The 14,276-nt window shown below is 42.1% G+C and overlaps 1 long non-coding RNA gene across 1 annotated transcript; it reads left to right on the forward strand.

The window, feature by feature from the left end:
- Positions 1 to 4,949: 4,949 nt before the first annotated feature.
- Positions 4,950 to 13,726, forward strand: LOC129522991 (uncharacterized). Its single transcript, XR_008667028.1, has 3 exons — positions 4,950 to 5,282; positions 12,635 to 12,795; positions 12,999 to 13,726. It is a non-coding gene; the product is annotated as an uncharacterized LOC129522991 (long non-coding RNA).
- The last annotated feature ends 550 nt before the right edge of the window (positions 13,727 to 14,276 follow it).

Consider the following 14,276-nt stretch of genomic DNA (forward strand, 5'->3'; position numbering starts at 1 on the left):
AACCACTTGGGTAAAAGCTTTAGGATTTGGTGATTATGAGGCTCCTCGCACCTAGTGTACATTTACAGTTACAGGTGGTGGTATTGCAACCTACATATGCGTGCAAGGAATTTTCTCACATATAGTCTGTTCACTTGGTTACTCAAATGTTAAAGTATTACTGACATAGTTGACCTCTTTTGCTTGTATTCTTGTAACTTCACTTAATACTGATGCACTGAGTCTTCAAAAGAAAATCAACCGACATATTAACCTAATGCAACTAGGAGGAGGTCTATCTTTTATAGGAAATGATTTGGTTAGTAAACAGCTAAAGTTAGAATTGAGTAAATGTTTTGTTTGTAACAGGTTACAGCATATAACCATATATGGTAGCTGCTACTTAACTAAAAACCACCTTATGGTCCAGCTGTGTGTGCATGGGGGTGTTGTTTCAGGGAATCTAAGCTTTATTCATTATTATCTGTGGGTGTCCTCATAAATGAGATTCTCACATGGGCCTCCAAAATTAATAAAAGAATGATCCAATGTCCAGAAATATATTTTTATTGTGAATGTTTAATCTTAAACCAGAAACCTTACCGTTAACTATTTCCTGATTGACTCTGTAAGATGATTCTTATTTTACATAGAATTGATCAAAAGCTAAATGCTAGAGCTAGGGGTTTTTTTTTTTCTCCTCAAAATAATATATTTATTCTCTAAGTTTTAATAATAAAAAATTTCAAACAAAAGAAAAGTTTTTAAGTACAATGAATAACCATATTCCTAACACTTAGATTTAATAATTATTAACTATCTATATTTGCTTTACCTATTTATATATTTTTTTCTGAATCATTTTAAAATCAGCAGAAGACATCATGCAATCTTTACCCCTATACATTTCACATGCTATCCTCTGAGAATATGGGCATTGTCGTATATAATATGTGTGTGCAGTTTGTATGTTTGTCATAGGTGGCAGAGCATTGATAGGTTAATACTGTGTATTTTTTCCATTTTATACATGTATTATAATTGGTTAAATTAGTTTCTTTAGATACTATAAACATCAGGTACGCTGGTAACTTTCATCTTCTGAGATTTTTGTAGGGCCAGGGCTTTTCTTACTTTTTTGAGTAGGCAATGGTTAAAGCTTTAAAACCTCTGACTTAGTGTCTGCTGACCTGTGAAAATTAAAAAAAAGTAAATACCTTGAAGGTCTTTTTATCTTTTGTATGCAGAAAAAGCTAATCAAAACTTTATTTTTTAATTTGAACTTGTAAATCTTTCTCTAAGTTTAACAAATTTTAACAAACACTTTTAAGGGAGCTATGAACAATGATAGGTTCTTTTTACAGAATTGGTTAACTAAGCTCCTTTATTTCTTTATTCTTTCATATTCTCCCTGTCTTTTAAAGGCCACAAAATTTTCAAGTATGAAAACAACACAACATCCTATTGAATTCTAGGTCTCCTGGTTGTATCTATTTGGTCACAATTTCCAAGGTTATTTTTCTGACAGCTAAATTACTTCCAACATATCACTCCAGTAATGTTAAAGTTTTAGTCTTTACAAGTTCATCTTCAATTAAAAGGAATTTTTATAGCAATTGGTTAAAACTCTCAAGGAACATCAGAAATGAATCAGATAAAATCCTAGTCTTGGGGTTTTTTTCAACATAAATATGAAATGTTTAATTATCCTTTTTCTTTCTTTTTTTTTTAAGATTTTATTTATTTATTCATAGGGATGCAAAGACACAGGCAGAGGGAGAAGCAGGCTCCATGCAGAGAGCCTGACGTGGGACTCCATCCGGGGTCTCCAGGATCATGCCCTCCCTGGGCTGCAGGCGGCGCTAAACCTCTGCACCACCGGGGCTGCCCTTATGATCCTTTTTCTATTTTATTTTTTTCCCCATGTTATTATCGCCTGGTTCCAGACACTTCAGTGAGAAATTTCCTCTATTTAATTATTTTACTTTATTGTGCAACTGCTGTCTATTTAAGTTTTCCAGTGCAACTTCTCCAAAACATTGACTTCTTCACAAACTCAGAGTTAATTGAGTGCTGCCATCAAACATGTTGAAAATGCAGATGAAATAAATAGAACACTTGTTCGAGACAAGTTGGTAGTGCCACACAAGTGTTAACCTCAGCTGAGAATTTTCCTCATCAATTTATGAAAAGTGGCAAAGTTTATGAGTGTCCTAGCAGTCCGAGCAATTTGGTAAACAGCTTAGTTTAGCTGTGGGTGAGCACCAATGATGGTGTAAGTTAGATTGTGCTTCATATTTACACATTCTGAAACTTTATGAGTCATCTTTGCATTAAAAGTTTGCACCTCATAAATTTGTTTTTAAAGTGCCATGTTCAACACCCACACAAAATCCTAAGCAAGCAGGACCATTCTCTTATAACTGTCACAGATACCCTCTGCTGACAGGTCACTTGGGCTCAAGTATGTAGGAAGATAATTAAGTAGTACATACGTAGGTGGAGTCTTACCGGTAACTGGCTCAGCAGAAGCATTTTAAAATTTTCTGAGACTACGTACCACGTACCACTTTCAACTGTGAACTGTTAAACCAGACACCTGTGGTCTAGTCCCATACCCTGCTACTGATTATCCTTCCCAGAAGACAGTGATTTCTTTGGTAGCACACTCTTATACTGTAGGGGCATTCAGAGTATCCTCATTTTAGTTATGGGTTTGTTTTTTTTTTTTTTTAAGATTTTATTTATTCATGAGAAACAGAGAGAAAGGCAGAGACACAGGCAGAGGGAGAAGTAGGCTCCATGCAGGGAGCTCGACACAGGACTTGATCCCGGGACCCCAGGGTCACGCCGTGGGCCGAAGGCAGGTGCTCAACCACTGAGCCACCCAGGGATCCCCTAGTTAGGTTTTTTAGAACACACTCTTTCTGCCTTCAGGTTCCCAATGACACAATGTAAGGATGTTTTCCACCAAAAGTTAAAATGGACTAGGTTGTCCTTTTTCTTCCTGGAGTCAGCCAGTTTTTCTGTCGTCAGAATGTGCCCATATATTTATTGGGTGGATTTTTTTGTATGCATTGGCTCTCAGAGTGGACCACATACATCTTTGATTTTTTTTTTTTTTTTGGATGAGAAGACAAGACAACTTGTATGATGAGAAAAATACCACAGATATAGATAGGTACTTAACTCCAGCTGTTACTATTAAAAAGGCATTTTGCACTTATTTTAAAAATTAGCATTTCAAGGTGAGATAGATTTGAGGTTACCTAATTTCAACTGTTAGTATTAAAAAAGCATTTTGCAGTTATTTTAAAAATTAGAATTTCAAGGTGAGATAGATTTGAGGTTACCTAATTTATTCTGAGAATAAAAAATTAATGTTGTAATATTTAAAGGTGAGTAGAAAGATCTTATTTCCCAAGACCTTAAACAGGAGAAATAAATCACTTTCTCCTATGTCCCCTTATTAAAAAACAACTAGTTCTGCTTTGTAAAGCAAATGATCTAAAACAGGCTTATTTAATCTAACAGTTGTGTTACTGCCATGTAGCAAATTTACCATTTCCCAGCATTGGACCAACTGCCCTACATTTAATCCTCTGCAAGTCCAGGAGGTTATTGTTGACCCATTTTGCAGATCACGCTGCTAGGAAATAGTAACCTGGGCCAGTCTGTCTGATGGCAAAGTGCCCCCATCCTGCCACATTTCCTTTGAACCAAGTGGCTGGCCTGTGCTGTTGTAAGCCTTTTGCTTTCTAGCACAATAAACACTTTAAAATGCGGATGAAACTTCACTAAACACACAAACAACTAGGCTATGAGTATTGATCAGCTCTTTAGTTGTTAGTGGTGTCTAGATTCCAGCAGAAGCTTCCTGGAAGTGAATATCAAGCCATTCTGAAGGCAAGTATTTAAGCAGAGAAGTAAAAGGATGTTGCACTGCCTTGGGACAGGCCCAGATCAGGTAGTGGGAAAATCACGTTCAGGTACCATTAGGAAATGTAAGGGACTAGAGCAAAGAATTCAAGCAAAAATTTAATTAGATTTAATTAGAGATGAAACATCTAGAAAAGAGAATGCCCATTAAATGAAATCTTTTGAAACTCATGACATTCTCACTTAATTTGAAAAGTTAACTAGAAGCTTTTCAGGAGGGTAGTTAAATAGTCCGAAAAAATGTTTGGAACACAAAAAGAAAAACAAATGGGATCCTTAAAAAGTAAGACGTTCCAAGGAGCCCCCAAGGGGCTGATTCTGGCTCTGAGGTATGGAAGGAGTGACAGGTACTGTTGCAGGTGTCTGACACTCAGGTGGCCAAAGTGAGCAATGAGAATAAGGACCGAAGTGAACAAGAACGAAGGCCGCCCAGTCACACAATAATTCATTCTTAGCAAACATTTGTTAAGCCATGTGCCTACAAGTAACCAGGCACAATGTTAGGAGCTAGGAACACAAAGATCTTAAGACATTGTCCCTGCCTTTGTGGGGCACTTACTATCCAGGAGAGCAAGATAGCGATCGAGACCATTGATGATAAAGTGGCAGGACCTGTTAACAGACCAAACTAAATGTCTGGCTCCTGCTAAAGGAACTTACTGACCAAGTAGATGAAAAATATCCATGACCCTGGGAAAAGGAGGGAATAGTAGTGTCACTTTTCCAAAAAAGAATTTAGGAAAGAGTTTGGTGTTCGATGACATTTTCTTCCACACACGTTCTGTTTTGGAATTGTTGATATATGTGAGTAGGACTGCCATGCAAGCGATAAATATAAACAAAGGTAGTGCAGAAAGTCCAAGCTGAGGTTAAGGATTCTTGAGAATTTGAAGTTGTTTTCCTAGAAGACTCCACCAAGAGCAAAGCTTGTTAGAGAAAACTGATAATCCACAAATAAACCTTAACACCATGATGGAAGATTAAGGTGTATTTTTGGTATGTTGTTGAAAGGAAGAAGAAACAGGGGATTCAGTGAAAGAAACAGATTTAGAACCAGCGTTCATTTGACTTCATTTATATCTCCAAATGTCACCCACAAATTATTAATTACAAAGAAAAAGCTAATTTTACAATTGTGAAATCTAGTGTATTCTTTGCCGAACTGAGTGAAAAAAATTCTAGAAATAGCACTTAAAGCTTGCAGTTGTGACCTAATTAATCCTTTTTTATCATTACAGTTGTGACCTAATTAATCCTTTTCACACCCTGCAAATTTGGAATTATTTTCCTTGTTTTATGAAAGAAAAAACTGCTCCAAGAGATGTAGGAACTCATTGATACCTAGAGAAGGAATCTGTTTACAGGTAATAATTGCTTCTGCTTGGGTTTCTGTCCTTAACAAGGAAGGAAAATTAGACTGTACATTTAAAAAATGCAGGTTGCCTCCAGCTCCTCTATGTGAGCCAATGTGAGAGCTCTAATGAAACAATTATGGAAGGGTTGGGAAAGAAGCAGCATGGGCACTGATGGCTTAAGATAAATTCAAGATCCAATATGTAAGTATTGTACTTTATTTCTTAAATCAAAGGTCTTTTTCTGAGATAGAGAAAGCATGTTTTGTTAAAACATTCTTTAAAAACTCAAAGGTAAAAAAAAAAAAACCTCAAGGGTTTTCTAAGTACAACAAAAATGACCATCATTGACATTTTTTAGGCACATCTAAGGACATAAGAACACATAAGAATAAATTAAGGTATAATTCTTATTCCAAACATTTATGACCTAAACAGTGTTATTCTGAACAAATGCAAGGAGTAAGAACTATAGACTGTGCCCACAACCCACACCCGTTCTCTACTGTCACTCAAGGGCATGAGGACCAAAACACGGATGTCACTGTGGGCCGTGGTGGCAGCTGCTTCCACGGTGAGCTCTGTTTGACGTGAATTTGAAGCTCTCACTTGGTCTTAGTGGAGCTATCTAGGATTTGCCTGGAAACAAAAGCCGAGACACTGAATACTCTAGAGCTCAGGTCAAGACTGGCGTCATAGATTTGGGAGTTACTGGGGTCTCACAAATTCTGGTTGCAGCCATGAGAGTGGATGAGAGAAGGAACATAGAAGATAGTGAAAGATAATCGCAGGAACTCTTGGTGCATATGGAGCCGCTGGAATGACCAGAGCCACCAAAGAGAACCCCGAGCCAACAGCAGAACTAAGAGGATACTGTCCTAGGGGCCACTGGGTAGAGGTCAGCCGTCGTGGCAGATTGGACAGGAGTCCCGTCGCTGAGAACGGTTTGAATTTGACTCTTGAGAAGCTGGTCACTGTTGACCTCTCAGTGCCACCAAGCAGGCTAACTGGGGGGATTAATGGATGCAACTCTTTATAATGCAATCCAAGTAAAACGCAACATGCTACTTAAACAGAGTATGAAGGTTACCAGCTGGCCAGATACAGGCATTTACTCAGATGGCAGGATCGCCGGTTCCTTGATAAACGCCGCGTCCTTCCCTCGTCACAGAGACTTAGATTTGCTTCAAGCTGTTTGCCACAGCCAAGCGTCCTGTGCACCCAGAGTGCAGTGCCCCTGGGACCCGAAAGCTTCTATCCCCAGCTCTCGCCCAGAGTCTCCATCTCAAAAGGCTGAAGTAGAAATCTGGAACAACTCATTGGGAACCCCAAACTTTAGAGCGGAACAGATTTGTGTACAAGAAAACATTTGTTTTCTTTTTTCTATGTGTTTCATTCAGCAAAATAACATTTTAACAGTAAAATACTGATGAATCTTAATCAACCCATGATGCCAGGCCACCATCACAATCATCTGGCTATTTATAATAATCTTGTATTTGTTTTAAAACACTACTTTTATTTTATCAACTGCTTATTTACAGTTTTTAAGGCCTCAAAACCAGGTAGCAAATATCAAAAGGGATGTTTAGAAGAAGACGGTAATACTTCACCAATGAATATATTTTTTTACAGATCTGAAATATGTTTTAACCTCTCGAATGTCCTTGTTTTCCTCATGCTAAAGGTAGCTTGGAGGTAGGATTAGAACACTCTAATAGCTGTAGTTCAGCCTAAACACACTGTCCCTGATCTCACAGAAATGATGAACCCTGGTGACTTTAATTCCATGAAAGGGAATCTGACACATCTGCTCTTGGCTTCTGCCACCAAAGGGAGTGGAAGTGTACCTAATAGAGCTAAAAAGGAATATGTCCCCAACCACATCCTGGCAGTTTGGAAAGATGGGCCTGCCCAAACTCAAAGAAAATGAGAATCGAGAGTAAAGAGCTATAAAAATCCAAATTTTAGTAGTCTACAAGGTAATTAACTTTTAAAAAACCTCTGAGTTAAGGAAATTAGCCTTTTTGAAATTCGCTGTTTTTAACTTAATAAAAGCAGCTTTTACAATTCACTTGATTCTCTCAAAATCTCTCATGGGATGTCCATTTCATATTTGTCTGACTATGGGTTGGGCACCAGAATTCTGATATGGTGAGCGTTACCTCGTGGATGGTGGTACCCATGCACAGATGGAAGCATCTAGGGAACTCTTCCCGTTGGAGGATGTACAGTGTTGAGATCAGGTGCCCTGTTCTCAAAATGAACCTAGGCCCACCTGTTGAGTGACTTGTTAAAGGTCTCACAGCCCCCAAGTGACAGAGCCAGGGCGACACCCTCCCCGGTCTAGTGCTCTTTCCCCTGCACCACTTTGCTTCTCCACCAGGGAAGACTCGTCTTACTTCCCCGAACAAAAAACTTCTTACTATCGGTGGTTGGAAACAATTCAGGAAACATGAACCTGAGTCCTGGTGCGTCTACCATTTGTTTGACTTCCTACCACCAAGTCCCTTTATATCTCGTATCTAAAGCTACATTATTGGGGTTCCTGGGTGGCTCAGTTAAGTGTCTGCCTTCGACTCAGGTCATCAACCCTGGGATCGAGCCCTGTTATCAGGCTCCCTGCTCAGCAGGGAATCTCCTTCTCTCTCTGCTCCCCCCACCCTGCCCCACTTGTGTTTTCTTACTCTCAAATAAAAAATAAATAAATTAATTAATTAATTAAAATAAATACCTTAAAAAAAAAAGGCTACATTTCCCTTATCCAGAGAAGTACACTTTGGCAGTTCAAAGCCAAGTGCTACAGATCGAAGGACTGGCTCCTTTTATAACTGGCTTTATCTTCAGGTGATGAGACTTTTAAACAAGTCATTAAAGCTTTTTGACCTTCAGTTTTCTCATTTGTAAAATGTAAACCCTAAGAGGTGCTCTCGAAATTCCAGGATTATGGTGAGATTATGGAATATTAAAAAACATAAAGGTGCTCTAAAGCAAAGGTGCTGGAAACCTTACGTGATTCTGTGATATCCTGATAATCCATGAGGTTGTTTTACAGTGTTTAAGCTATTGCTAATAGTTACTAAGGAAAAAGAATTCTTGGAGTCTGCAATTTTTCTTCCCATTAAAGAACATGCTTTAGTTTTTTGTTACAATCCTACTTTAAAAAATGAAGGGACTTTTTGAAAACGTAATAAAGGGACTTTTTTATTTGAATATTTAGGAGTTGCTGTGATGCAGCAAAAGAATATTGACTACGGTTCAGGACACCAAGATTCTAGTCCTTGGCTCTGCCATTGTCTTTATTATTTTTTTAATATTTCTTTTTTAATTTTTTTTAAGATTTTACTTATTTATTCATGAGTCACAGAAAGAGAGAGGCAGAGACACAGGTAGAGGGAGAAGCAGGCTCCCTCCAGGGAGCCCGACGTGGGACCCAATCCCAGGACTTGGGGTCACGGCCTGGGCCAAAGGCAGATGCCCAACTTCTGAGCCCCCTGGGTGTCCCTGCCATTGCCTTTATATGTGGCTCCCTGAGTCACATCTTTGCGATGCTGGAATTCCTCATCGTCTGTATAAAGAGGGGGTGGGCTTTCACGGGCTTCCCCAGCACGTGCCCTTTGATAATCTGAAGTATATTGACCCCGTCCTTGTACACAGGCCTTTTGCACAGATTTCAGTGGACTCAGCCTCACCCAATGCATAATGGACTCCAGGTTAAGAAGCCCTACCTCATTGATCTCTTCTAGCTTTAATCCTCCAGAAGGCTACAACGAAGCTGTCTGAAGCTATTTTGGACAAAGATGGCATTTCATTTCCAGCTATTTATTCATCAGAGTTCAACCTGAATCTTACATATGGCAGGAGATTTCTGGCACCAGGCCACCCCACAAACAGTGGAAATTTATAAGAAAATGATCTGATGGCCTCAGTATTATTAAAAATGAGAACTCCTGAATCTATCATCTCATATCTTAGGCATCGATCGATGACTTGGCTCGCACATCCAGGCCTACGACTAAAATAAAATGGCATTTGGTAAAACAAGGTCTTAATCTCTGTTCACATTGAAAAGCAAATTCAAGAAGCTGAAATACCTCTTGCTGCTTGAAAATGTACACGGCGGGGGGGGGGGGGGAAGACAGCTGGGTGGCCCAGGGGTTGGGCAGTCTCTGCACCAGGGCCCATTCAGGTCAGCATAAGCGCACGGGAGGGGGTTTTCTGGAAGGGTACGAGGATATTTCAGGGAATCACAGACAGGAAGGCAGTGCAGCTTCGGAAAGAACCGGAGCCTGGGAAGTTGGGAATCAGGCAAGCGTTCTCTTCTCTTGCTGTAGCACAGGAGCTAAGTGCTTCCCACTTGGCCTTTCCCTCCATGTGTCTGTCATGAAAACGATGGGAAAGGACCCCCCCTCTCCTCCCCAAGGCGCTGCCCAGGCCCAGGCCCAGGCCTGCGCTACCAGGGGCCTCCTGCGGCCTTGTGGCCCGGGGCTCAGGGCCAGCCCTCATCCTGGGAAGGCAAGCCTGGCCAGCAATGCAGGGCCATGTGGAAGCTGGGTGTCCTCCTGTCCTCTCTGTCCTGACGGACGCCAACGCCGGAGGCTGCCCGCGGCCACCGCACCCCATGTCCTCGGCAGGAGGGTTGGCACAGTCGCAGCACATGGCACAGGTTTTCGTGCTAGAAGTTCTGGGCCATGGAACCACCTATTAATCTCTATAGAGCTTTTCCAGGACAGTTGGGAAAATGTCGATTAGCTTTGCAACTGCAGAACTGTATTCGTCAGCGCCGTCCTGGCTGCAGGACAGGTGAGCACCCTTGGGCCACCTGAAGGGCAAGCAGAAGCCAGGTCAGAAGCGCGCTGGTGTTTAAGGGCAGGAGGGCGACAGGCCTCTAGTTGGGCCTAAACCGGGAACCCCAACACCTGTCCCCCAGTCTTCTCGGTTCATCCCCGCTATTGTCCCTGCCAACTGGCGTCACTTGCTCCCAGTTCACCGGGGGGCAAGGACTGCCAGCGACAGTGAGCGTACCCGCTTGGCCAGGTGGTTTCTTGAGCTACTAACTTGCACGTATGTCCCTGCTGTGCACTCCTGCGCCCCCGGAGCCGTCCGCATAGACTAAAAGGGAATTAGGGAACTTCCAGCCAGTGGGCAAAGATAAACAGTCAAAGCTTGCTTGCTTTTTCTGTTTTTCTATTTAAAAAGGAGGCTCTTTTGTAAGAGTCTATCAGAAACAATAGTTCTGGAAGCCAAACTTTTTTTTTTTAAAAAAAGAGCCAAATTTAGGTTCACAGCCAAATTAAGGGGAACTTACAGAGATTTCCCAGATATTGCCGGCCCCAGACATGCATAGAAGCCAAGGCTTTTGATCTGAATGAGGTGGGTTTTTATAGAGGAGAGAAAAGGATTGTGAGAAGTGAAAGGAAAGGCCTTCAAGGATGTAGGGCATAAAATTTGTGTTGTAATAATAATGATACACTGGGATGAGGGTGAAAGAAAACTCTGATGGTAATTACCCCCTCCGCAGGGAGAAGGAGGTGAGGTCTGGTGAGATCAGTAGAGCCAGGATGTTAGGGGAGCCACGTGGAGGGAGGCAGAGTTGGTCTAGGGAGGCTCTGGGTACCAACACCGGGGTTGGGAGCCACGTGGGGAAGCCCATGGGGCCACTATGAGAGTAAGGCCTACCAACACCGGGGTTGGGAGCCACGTGGGGAAGCCCATGGGGCCACTATGAGAGTAAGGCCCTGCTTGCCATGGTCCTCCGTGCCAGGGAGCCACGATGATCTGGGCTTAGTTGCCTTGCGACCTGTTGAAGCCCTTCCGCTGATGGCAGCGAGCCCATCACATCCCCTGGCCCTTCCAGCAGAAGGGGCCCCCCAGACTCCGGAATTTGAGGACCTCCCTCTCAGCTTCCCATGTTGATAATTGGCCTTTCTGACAGAACAGGACATCTGTCCACCACAGAAGGTGGCTCCTGACCTCAGAGGTGGGTAGTGGTCTGGACAAAGGTTGCCACTGGCCCTGTTCCTGGCTGGTACTAGACAGTGGAGAACGTGACCTTGTCACGGAGGCACACGGATTGCGGCCCTCTACCTCCAAGTCCAATTCCCAGTTGCCAGGGAGGAGGTTCTAACCGGCTTAGCCTGGGTCTTGTGTACACACCAGTTTAACCAACTGTGGAAAGAGGAGTGGGGATTCATGTGCCTTAGGTGGTGGGATGTTGCAGGGGGATGTCACAGACAGGGTATATATTCCAGAGCGCTTTCATAGGAAACTCTTTACACAGTTGTAATTCGTACAATCGGATCATTACATGTATGTTGCTCTCAAACTAACAACATTTAATGAACTATTATATCATCTTGGATATGACATCTTTGTGCCCCAGTTTTTTCACTTAAACCACAAAGACACTGGTAAAAGTATCTCGAATGTTTCTTAAACTCTTGACTTAAGGTTGCATGATTCTATCTCACCATATGTGTAGAAGGCCACGGGCTGATCGTTCAGACAGCCAGGAGGAAAAATCAAATCCTCTGCTAAAATAACCAACACCTTCTGTACATGCAAACACACGAGGTAGGTCCTCCCCACCGGCACACTGTGTCACTACCAACCCAGCCACCTGCCCACTCTCCCCAGGCGCATGTACACTCATCTACCACAGGTTGCTCGTTCCCACTCTTCAGGATTAAAATCCTTGTCCTGAAACTGTGAGGGGAGAGAGGACGTTTTGTAGGACAGATGGGCTGAGGTAGAGGGAGGAGAAGGCTGGACAGGGCAGAGTCACGTCTCTCCTCTTGGCCTGATGTGAGGTCCTCTGTGCAGTGAGGAGTTGGAGGCTGGAGTGGAGTGAGTTAGTCAGGAAGACTCTGAAATTTTGAGTACAGGCAGAGCTGCTTCAGGATCCCAGGTGACGAGGGGCCGAGACACCCCAAAGACTGGCAGCAGGGGGAACAGACCCACAACCCTGGACCAAGACTCTGGAGCCCTTGCAGGCTGGTGGCCACAGTGAGCCTTCTCCCTACCGCCTTCTGAGGAGCAGATGCCACCAAGCTGGAGCTAAAGCAAAAGAAGAGGAAGAAAGGACGCCGTGGGTGCATGTCCAGCAGGGTGCTGGCATGGTTTGGGAGTGCCACGTACTTGGGACTCACTTTCCCAGAAAGCCAATGTGCTGCATTGACTCAAAACTTTGTTTCCAGACATTACAGGGTGAGTTATATCCCCCTAAGAGGTCATATGTTGAAGTTTTAACTCCCCGGTACTTCAGAATGTAACCGTATTTGGAGACAAGGTCTTGAAAGAGCTAATTAAATTAAAATGAGGTCGTATGGATGGGCCCTAATCTAATATGATCGGTGCCCTTACAGAAAGAGGAAATTTAGGCCGCAGCACATACAGAGGGCAGATGAAGTGAAGACACAGGAAGAAGATGGCCATGGATAAGACGATGAGAGAGGTTGGAACGGGTCCTTCCCTCACAGCCCTCAGAAGGAACCATCTCGATTTTGGACTTCTAGACTCTAGAATTGTAAGAAAATTAAGTTCTGTTTTTTAAGCCACTGGGTTCGTGGTACTTTGTTACAGCAGTCCTAGAAAAATAATACCGGGACATTATTTTCCAAAGAAAGTGTCTTGATTTCTGCATTTTATAAACTTCTTAATAAAACAGACTAAAAGATTCATTGAAATATAACTGGTTTTTTTGTTTTGTTGTTTTGTTTTGTTTTTTAGGAACACGGAGAAGACATTAATATTATCCATGTAAATAAAACATGTCACTGCAGAACAACAACAGCAAAAGCTATCCCTTCAGCCCAGCTAGTGACTAATGACATCACTAATAGCGAAACAGTTTCAAATGATTCCATAACAATGTTCTCTGAAAAAGACCAATGAACTGCTTCCATCATGGAGTCCCATGGGATTTCCCACAAAAGGAATTCTTTTAAACTCAGAGCTGGTTTAGAAGGTGACTAGCCTGACGTTGTCTGTCCTGGTCCTCCAGGCTCTAGGAAGACATGGACACACTGGAGTGAACCGGGGGCATGGTGATGGGGAGCTGCCCACCAGGCTGGAAGGTGGTGGTTCTGCTCCTCTGGTATTTGAGTAGAAATATCAAACAATCTCCAGTGAGTATCTCGCAACACATGAATGCCCTATTGGGTACTGCAATTTAGGTTGAGTACCAAGCATGAGATCCGCTGCTGGTTTCCTGAAGTCTTGACCAGCTAAAATTACGACCCCGGGGGCACCTGAGTGGTTCCACCAATTAAGCATCCAGCTCTTGGTTTCGGCTCAGGTTGTGATCTCAGGCTGGTGGGATTGAGCCTCCGTGTAGGGCTCCGGCCTTAGCACGGAGTCTGCTGAAGAATCTCTCCTTTGCCCCTCCCCCGGTACGCATTCTCTCTCAAATAAATAAATCTTTAAAAAATAAATAGAATAAAATTATGACACCAGGTATGACGAGGCATGATGCTATTTACTGGAAACAAGTGATCTGTCTTATTACCTACATTTTGAGCATTTACAGGGTACCCATGAAGTTTCCTATATCAAAAAACTGCAAAATAAAACCGAAAAAAGAGAAAAACAGAGGAACAGAGAGAGAATTATACATATGTTGGATCTTTTGGCCAAATTGTTTTAGTTTTCACTTTGGGCTAGAGGAGTTAATCTCTAAATGAAGGTGACTTCCTCTTATTTCTGTAAAAGTTTTCTTGCACAGAATACATTTCACTTTCCAAGTCTCATATATAAAAAAAAAATTAAATAGAACAGTTTTGGCTATCTGCTGGGTCAGATAATTATGATTCTGTAGTTGAAAACTAATTGAAACTGAGGCAGTATTCTTTTCCAAATGAAGCAAATTCCAGTGGGTTCAGCAAAATAGAATTTGATTGATATTAGTGACAGCAGTGATAGAAAAACTGAAAAGTGAAAATACTGTGTTACATTCAGGTCATGTAATAAGTCAAATCTTTTGAACATAAAGAAGTATATGGCTTTCAT

Source organism: Nyctereutes procyonoides, unplaced genomic scaffold, assembly GCF_905146905.1.
Source record: "Nyctereutes procyonoides isolate TBG_1078 unplaced genomic scaffold, NYPRO_anot_genome, whole genome shotgun sequence".
Lineage (NCBI taxonomy): Eukaryota > Metazoa > Chordata > Mammalia > Carnivora > Canidae > Nyctereutes > Nyctereutes procyonoides.